Source organism: Trematomus bernacchii, unplaced genomic scaffold (genome assembly GCF_902827165.1).
Source record: "Trematomus bernacchii unplaced genomic scaffold, fTreBer1.1, whole genome shotgun sequence".
In the NCBI taxonomy this organism is placed as follows: domain Eukaryota; kingdom Metazoa; phylum Chordata; class Actinopteri; order Perciformes; family Nototheniidae; genus Trematomus; species Trematomus bernacchii.
The window spans coordinates 124303-133310 of NW_022988007.1; positions in this window are offsets into that span (position 1 = coordinate 124303).

Genomic DNA, 9008 nt, shown 5'->3' on the forward strand with positions numbered 1-9008 from the left:
GCCCTTTTGTATGTGGTAATGACATTGTTGAGTTTTTTCCGGATTTTGTCGGAGGAGAAACTGTATCCCTCCTTGGTGAACTGCCGTTGTATTAGTTTGTAAAATCCGGGTTTATTTCTGTAGTACACGTGTTGATGTGTCTTTGTGAGGTCCAAGAGCAGCAATATGGTGTTGTGTGTGAAATATGTTAAGACACAAGTGTTAGTAACTCAAACAAATAGCATTTGCTGTTTAGATCCTCATTTTAGTTACTGTACCTTGTGTTGACTCAAGGTGTTCTGACCGGCTGGAGGGGGATGCCAGGTGACGAGTGCCAGCTTGGGATGTAGCAGGAGAGGTCTGCTGTTGTTGGGTTGTCTGAGGCCTTTCAACCGGAGCAGGCTGAGCATCTGAAGACAGATCTAACGGGGCAGACGCTGCTGCACATGCTGTGATTGAGAGACAATTACATATTTGTTTACAATAAACATGAATGTGTCATTTGTTTGATTTGCATTAAAAGACAATACCGTTTTTGATTTAAATGATAGATTACCTTGTGTATTTCTTGCAGCCCTTGCTTGCTGCATAAGTGCAGCTGCTAAAATGTTATCTGAAAAATAATTTACATAATGTAAAGTCATATCCAGATTGTTATATAGGAATGCAATTTAGTTGTGTACTCACCATTTCGTAGTCTTTCGGAAATTGCTTGTGAGACTCTTAAAGTGATGTCTCCTTGTTCGTCTCGCAGTGTAAGGACCACAAATTCCATTTTACCCACTGTAGACAAAGGTGACCTCCATTGCTTTATATAGGTTTGTTAATTGAGTCATGATGATAAACCACACCAGTGACTGGGTTCCATAATTAGAAATGCTCCTCCCTCTTAAAGGTGGGGTAGGTAAGTTTGAGAAACCGGCTCGAGATACACTTTTTGTTATATTCCATGGAATGCTCTTAACATCCTGATAGCAATGAATATCTTAAGTGCTTTGACAAAAAAATCCATTAAATGTGTCATCTGTGGAAGCCATTAGTGATGTGTCGGTCGCGAACGAGCCGGCTCAAAGAGCCGGCTCTTTTAAGTGAACGACGGGAGCCGGCTCGCGCCCGCGAACGAGCCGTTTTTTTTGTTGTTATTTTGTTGTTGTTAAGTAATACAAGACAGAATGATATGATGATCTCCGCGCTACAGCTGCTCCGTGCATGCATGCAGTGACATGTAATATCCAAGGATTAGAGACTGTTGGATGCCTGCTGTTTTGAGCATTGCAATACATTTATTTTTATTATGTTTTTTTTATGATTAGAGACGGTTGGATGCTGCTGTACTGAGCATTGCAATATATTTATTTTCACTATGTTATTTATTTATGATTATCCTTGGGCTCAGCAAAGATTTGATGTCAGCTGTTGCTGTCTTTTTTTCTATAGTTACTACTGAAATAGAGCCCTGCTGTTTTGTCAGGGCCTTTTCTTTAAATATAATTTTAAAATGTCGATACAGTAGCCCCTTTTTTAAAATGTCTATGCTTAAGTTTTTATCTCAATCTCAATCTTTATTTATTTATATAGCACATTTAAAACAACCTTCAGTTGACCAAAGTGCTGTACAGGCAATAAATATTAAATAACACAATGGGAGTACAATAATAAAACAATAATTAAAAACATGATAAAAAGCACAATAACTAGAAAAATATTTTAAAAAAAAACACATACAAATGTAAAAATGTAATGTTCAACTAGTATTAAAAGCCAGTGCAAAGAGGTGAGTTTTTAGCTGAGATTTAAAAAGTTCAATAGACTCAGCAGTCCGGATATGTAATGGGAGGCTGTTCCACAGTCTAGGAGCTGCAACACTTAAAGCCCTGTCACCTCGGGTTTTGTTATAGGTGTTGCTATCTGCTTTGTGTAGCGTGGTTCTACAAGCAAGTCTGTGCATTCATTGGGTGGTATCAGAGAGATATAAGGGTCTGTAAATGCAATGAAAACAATTGGCCACAGCAAATAATTGATATTAAACATGTAATTTTTACTTTTGAATACTTCAGTACAAAGGATGTATTGAATAATTTAAGTGATATGTGTACACCTATAAATCATTAGTCAAACAGGGTTACATTTGATTGAATTATAAAAGGTATAATATGTGGTAAACTGAAGAGCCGTTTTGGGAGCCGAAAGAGCCGGCTCTTCTTGGTGAGCCGAGCCAAATGATCCGGCTCACCAAGAAGAGCCGGAATTCCCATCACTAGAAGCCATAGTACTGTAAAAAGCACGACCAATCATTTTAGCCGGCCCGGCTAAAATAACTGGATGGCCTACCTGCCTGTCAGCCTTCCATCTGTGCACAAACTTATCTCGTGCCCTCATTGGTCACGTGCGCGCTCGTAGTGTGTGTTGGAGGAGGGGATCTGTAAGGAAGTGCAGATTTTTTCCGGTTGTGTATTTTCAAATTCCAGCGCACTCGAGGCTGGGTTTCTCTCCAAAATCACCTACCCCACCTTTAATGTTTGCAAAACTGATAGGTGGACAGGCTACAAATGGTCAGTCCCTTCAGATCTGCACACATGAAGCTTGATGAGCATGAATTGAACACTGACCTGCTGCTGTGTTGTTAGATGTAGGTGATTGTTCCTATTGGTGTGCAATATAATTCTTTAGCTGCCACTTTAAGCTTTATGATGTGCACAACATGGATGTATATGTGATTTAATCTTGCCATTGTAGTGCCATTTTAAATGATGTATTCAATAAATAAGGTTAAACCGGTTAAACCAAATCATTACATTACAATACAATACATTTTATTTAAATGATTTGGTTTAACTTTAAGAGAATTGCTAGAAATAACACCTCACTACAAATTAATGACTCAAGTGTTTTGTTCATTTTAAAAAACAAATCAATACAATGGGGGGTTGAATCCTACATGTAAAAGACAGAACCACACCACTTATTAATTTTCAAAACTACTTCCGTCAGTGGTCTTGACCAGTTTGCATTATAAAGAATGCACAAATGTGTTTAATCGTTATTGTCAGATATGTACTAAGTAAATACATTTGTTCCTGCTCAAGATTAGATTCACTTTATTGTTATTGCACAGATTACAGGTAATGAGACAACGAAAATGCAGTTTAGCTTCTAACCAGGAGTGCAAAAAGCAGTAAAGTGAAAAGTAATGTACACAATCTACAGAATAAAATATAGAATGAATTGAATGATGAAAAAAACAGTGAGGGGGTATGAATACACTAGATATACACAGTAGCCTATAAGCAGTATGAACAGTGTGTATGAATATGCTAAGATATATAAAGTATGACAACGGTAAGCAGTGGCAACTATTGTATAAAATATATAGATATTAATTTCATGATGATAAACATTGTGGAACAATGATGAAAAATGTGAATGGAAGTGGCGACGTAAAACTGACACAAAACAACAACACACTTTTGCCGAGCCAATGGAGAGGTTCATCACCAGCACGGGGTAAAAACCACCAATGAGCGCTCAGCTCGAGATACCAGCGAGTCGTTTCCCATCAAGCATTTCGCTTCCGCAGCCCGTGGAGAGAACTGCGCCGCCTCGCCGCGCCTCGCCTCGCTCTCAAGTCTGCGGGCGTCTTTGTCCCGCGAGATTTCAACGTCTCATGTAGGCGAGCCTCCAGAGCAAGTCGGACAAATTGACTAACCATCATGCAATGCACTAGCAAGACGTTGATCGCAATTGCGCAGGTCTCGCTTGTCTCAAACAAGCCTAATGAGTGTGTGTGGGGGACTCCCCCTTCGATTCTATTGGCTCTAACGGTCAGAAATAATTTTTGGATGGGACACTATAATTTACAGTTTTTTACTATGTAAAATCTGAATTTTCTTTAAAATAAAAAACATCTATATTGATTCTGACTTTTCTACATCCAACTCACAGGTTTTATCATTACTTTGAGAAAAAAGATTATTAATTTAACCCTTTTAGAAGGGAAGATATGGTCATTTGTTCTGGGAATGTCATTTTCGAGCCTGAGACCTGAAAAACAGGCTCAGGGCTTAACAGTTTAATACAATTGGTAGGCTACTGTTGGACTCAGTACTTGTTAGACTACTACCACAAATACAATGAAGTACTTTTACTGTGTACTTTTTGAGTAATACTCTGTCAAACTCCCCTCCTGAGTACAATAATGCATGTTTTCTGCTATATTTAAAGGTGGGGTAGGTAAGTTTGAGAAACCGGCTCAGATACACTTTTTGTTATATTCCATGGAATGCTCTTAACATCCCGATAGCAATGAATATCTTAAGTGCTTTGACAAAAAATCCATAAAAAATGTTATCTGTGGAAGCCGTAGTACTGTAAAAAGCACGACCAATCATTTTAGCCGGGCCGGCTAAAATAACTGGATGGCCTACCTGCCTGTCAGCCTTCCATCTGTGCACAAACTTATCTCGTGCCCTCATTGGTCATGTGCGCATTCGGTGTGTGTTGGAGGAGGGGCTCTGTAAGGAAGTGGCAGATTTTTTCCGGTTGTGTATTTTCAAATTCTAGCTGGTTTCTCCAAAATTACCTACCCCACCTTTAATAACCGTTATAAAAATGTTCTTCACAATACTGATAAGAGGCGCTTTCACACCGGAGTACTTTTCCCAGTATAGTTCCAAAAATGTGCGTTCACACCAAAAAAATCCGGAACTAGAACTTAGTTCATGAGAACCTTTTCACCCCCTTTTCAGTCCTTGCTAGAGAGCAGGTACTTTCATGGGAGAAAAAGGTTCCCATTTCTGATTGGCTGGGCGGATTGCAAACCACGCCCCGTAAAACTCCCAAAAGTTTTGTGAAGCCGCCATTTTATTATCCTCGCATTAGCATTATTAGTATTAGCATTAGCCCAGCGCACAAACGCAGAGACTAACTTATGGCAACACAAAAGAAAACATGGGAGCGGTGGAGATGACGAGGTGTCGGTGTTCTGGCGATTTGCTCGGAAGGCTTCAGTAGAAGCTGCAGGGAGTCCCAGCAGCTTCTACTGAAGCCAGTCCCCAACTCCGGGGACTTCCGGCCGGGGACTTCGGATGGCAGTATACGCCGTGAAGTTGTTTGCGGCCTGCCAGTAAACCCAAAGCAGAAGAAGAGACGTCAGCGGCTTAATAGAGAGGCGAAGTCCCTCCCCTTCCGGTGGACCTCCATGGGACCTTATTTCGGAAAAATTATGTATTGAAGTCAATGGCGAGAGAAAGATTATCTTTCGATCCCGTTTGAATTGTGCCACGAATTACACATGATGTTTGTCAATTTAAAAGATAATTTTGCAAGTCAAAAAAAATAAAATGTGTCGTAAAACTGTGAAGTAACACATTTTTTTGTGTGAAACGCTGAATGAACTACATCTCTGGTCTCGCACACGTCACCAACACCAAGATGGCCGTCACGTTAGCACATTTCAGAATAAGGCGAAAAGTATTAAAAGGTGAAAATCACTACAAGTCTGGGCATGTTGAGAGCTGTACATACGAAAAAGGGGAGTTAGTCGGTTCCGTAAGAGCCAGCATGCGGGCCCGGCTTTACAAGGTTTCGGTGAGTACCACGAGTGTAATGTGTAACGTTAATGACATCACTTAACGCGACTCTGGGATTTGTAGTCTTCTAGTTGCGTATTTTCATAGTCTTATATTTCAACAGTTTTGCGACAAACTGTGACTTTTTTGACATGGAAATGATTTTTTAAGATTGATAAACATCATATATGTAATTCGTGGCACAATTCAAACGGGATCGAAAGATAATCTTTCTCTCCCCATTGACTTCAATACATAATTTTTCCGAAATAAGGTCCCATGGGGCGGAAGTAGAAGGGCGGGACTTCGCCTCTCTATTTGACTAATCCTCCCTCAGGGACTTATTCCGGTGTGAACGCGATCTGCTATTTAGTTCATCAGAACTAAAGAGTTCTGATTAACTAAATTCTGATGAACCTAAGTACGGCAAAGTACTTGGTGTGAAAGCGCCTAATGTTAGACAGAGTATTTTAAGGAGGATATGGTAGACAGATGACATCAACACTAGATCCACTAGATCAGTACTCCAGCAGCAGCATTGTTACCCTTGGAAAGTCTTTAGAGACTGGGCTGGAAAGCTGTTCACACTTTCCTTCAGGACAGTGACACACCCCTGTCACTCTTGTTGGCCTCTTATGATGCTGCTAAAGTCCTTCTACTGCACCTTTTTTTTTTTTTTTAACAAAATGTTTATTCAACCATATGCAGATCAATTTACATTGTTGAGATAGAAAAAACAACAAACAAACAAAACAATTACTTACAGTTCAGCAAACACAGATAATTATACATCATGGTATCTTAAAAGTTACATCCAAACAAAGAGGAATGAGAGAATATTGAATCGGCAACACACAAATAAATTAAAATAAACAAGACTTAGTTTTGTTCAAGTCCACCCTTATATCGGACAGCACCCTTTTCACAAATTGTAGCCCAAAATGATCAATTACAGGAGTCAATCTATTTACAAACACATCCGACTTCATCTGGAGTCTTGCTGTTATTTTTTCCATTGAGAACACCATCAGTAGCCTGTCTCGCCCAACCTGGTCCTCACCAGAATGCGTGAACTCCACCACGACTCCTTAACACCCGCAGTGCCGTGGTGGAGTCACGAACTTTGCTACATTTACGTGTCGGCACCACGCAAACAACCCCAATGTAAAGTGAATGAGGCTCCTTTGTCGTGGTTGCACACACGCATTTCTACAACGTCCCGCAGTGAGCTTTTATTCTATAAAACGTTTTTAAAATCTACTTTATAGCTTGTAGAGTAACTCACGGGAGGCTTCTTTTATTTTATTTGTATTCATAATAATTTGTATTTTTCGTCAGAATGTATTATGGTGCTTATTTACCAATTTTTGTTCTCAAAAAAAACAGTGCATTGTGTGTAATACAACTGTGATTTTTATTAAATTAGTTAGTTTTTAAGGAAGGCCAGAGCTTCAGCTGTGTCAAATAGATTGTTCCCTTTAGTTAACGTTATTTAAAAGATAATTATATTCCTATTTGATCATGTCCCCTTTATTGTATTACGGACCCAAAGAGCGATGAGCGTCCATTCCCATTGGATAACGGAGGACTTTACACCCGGAAGTAAGTATTCTCCTTACTGTCGATTGATTTTATTTACAGTGATATCTGCACTACTCATCGACTCAAAAACACCAGAGTATCCTTGTTAATTACACAACATTGATTGGTTTAAATTGTGTGCAATGCTTTTGTATTTCCCCCTTTCGATTCGGAGAAACAAATATTTGTTCGTAGTGTGTGGATGGCAGAAGACACTACACTAGCCAGAATGGTATGGGACTACACCATGTGCTTAGAACGTGTGTCCCCCCCCCCCCCCCTTAGGTCACAGGCTCCTCCAACAGTGCAACACAATAAAACAGATACACAGACAAAATAGTGCAGTAAATACAAAAATTAAAATAGTAAAAAGTGAAATAGTGCAATAAGAGTCTATATACAAGTGATTGAATATGATATATTAGATAAATAATTTCTAAGTAGCAGCCAGATGAATGTTATGGATGTTGTTTCTAAGTTCAGGTGTTTAATAGTCTTCTGGCCTGTGGGATGAAACTGTCCCTGAGTCTGGTGGTTTTAGTCCGGATGCTGCAGTACCGCCTGCCAGACGGCAGCAGACAGAACAGTTTGTGGCTGGGGTGATGGGGATCTTTTATAATCCTGAAGGCTTTCTTAAGGTTAACCTGGTATTTTTACTCCACTACATTTATTTTAGTTACTTTACAGATTTGGATTAATGATGTGAAATATAAACAACCCTTAAATCAGACTTTAGTTACACCTGAGTAAAATTCAGTGAAGGTGATTGTCAAGTGCCAACAATCAGGCGAGATATTTGGTAGTGGGTGCTTGAGAAGGCTAAATATTTATCTGCAGATCCCTATAAAGTATATTCATTACTCGTTATTCTCTACTAATAGTTCATTAAAAAACTGTATATAATGGCTATTTTGCACATCCCTTTCAAGATTTCAAGATTTTCTAAGGTTCATTGACATATCATATACACAACTACGGTGTAGTTATGCAATGAATGAAAAACTTGGGTCACAGGTTCCTCAACAGTGCATTACAAGACATCTATCGATATCTGTGTACCTCCACCATTAAACATATTCTGCACATTTCTTATACTATCTACATACAGCTTATAATAGTATAATTAATATGTATAATATCAGTTAAAATAAGTGCTTCAACATAGTTAACATTGCAGGAAAGTTGATTGTTAAGTTCCAAAACAAACCATGCAATATATTAGACGTTAAGTACTTTGTCAGGCTTAATATCTGTAGATACCCCCAAAGCCTTTTTCTTATTTAAAAGAAGACCTTAACCTAAAGTATTCTTTAATGTTTAAATAAAGCCTTATTAGTTTGTCTGTTTTGCACATCCTCCTATCAGGCACTAAACTGTTTTATTGTAGAGATCACTTACAGTATCTTCTTGATATTTTCTATTCTATATTATTTATATCATTGACCTTCCACTTTCCCACTATATTAAGAGTATGTACTCTTAATATTTAAATGTTTTCATCAAATATAACACATTCAAAAGTGCTTTACAAAAATGAAAGCGTTCTGCTTTGGGTTTACTGGCAGGCAGCAAACAACTTCACGGCGTATACTGTCACGGCCGGAAGTCCCCGGAGTTGGGGACTGGCTTCAGTAGAAGCTGCTGGGACTCCCAGCAGCGTCTACTGAAGCCTTCCGAGTAAATCGCCAGAACGCCGACACCCTCCTCATCTCCACCGCTCCCATGTTTTATTTTGTGTTGCCATAAGTTAGTCTCTCTGCGTTTGTGCGCTGGGTGAATGCTAATGCTAATAAAATGGCGGCTCTACAAAACATTTCAGAGTTTTACGGGGCGTGGTTTGCAATTCGCCCAGCCAATCAGAACTGGGGCACTTTTTTCCCC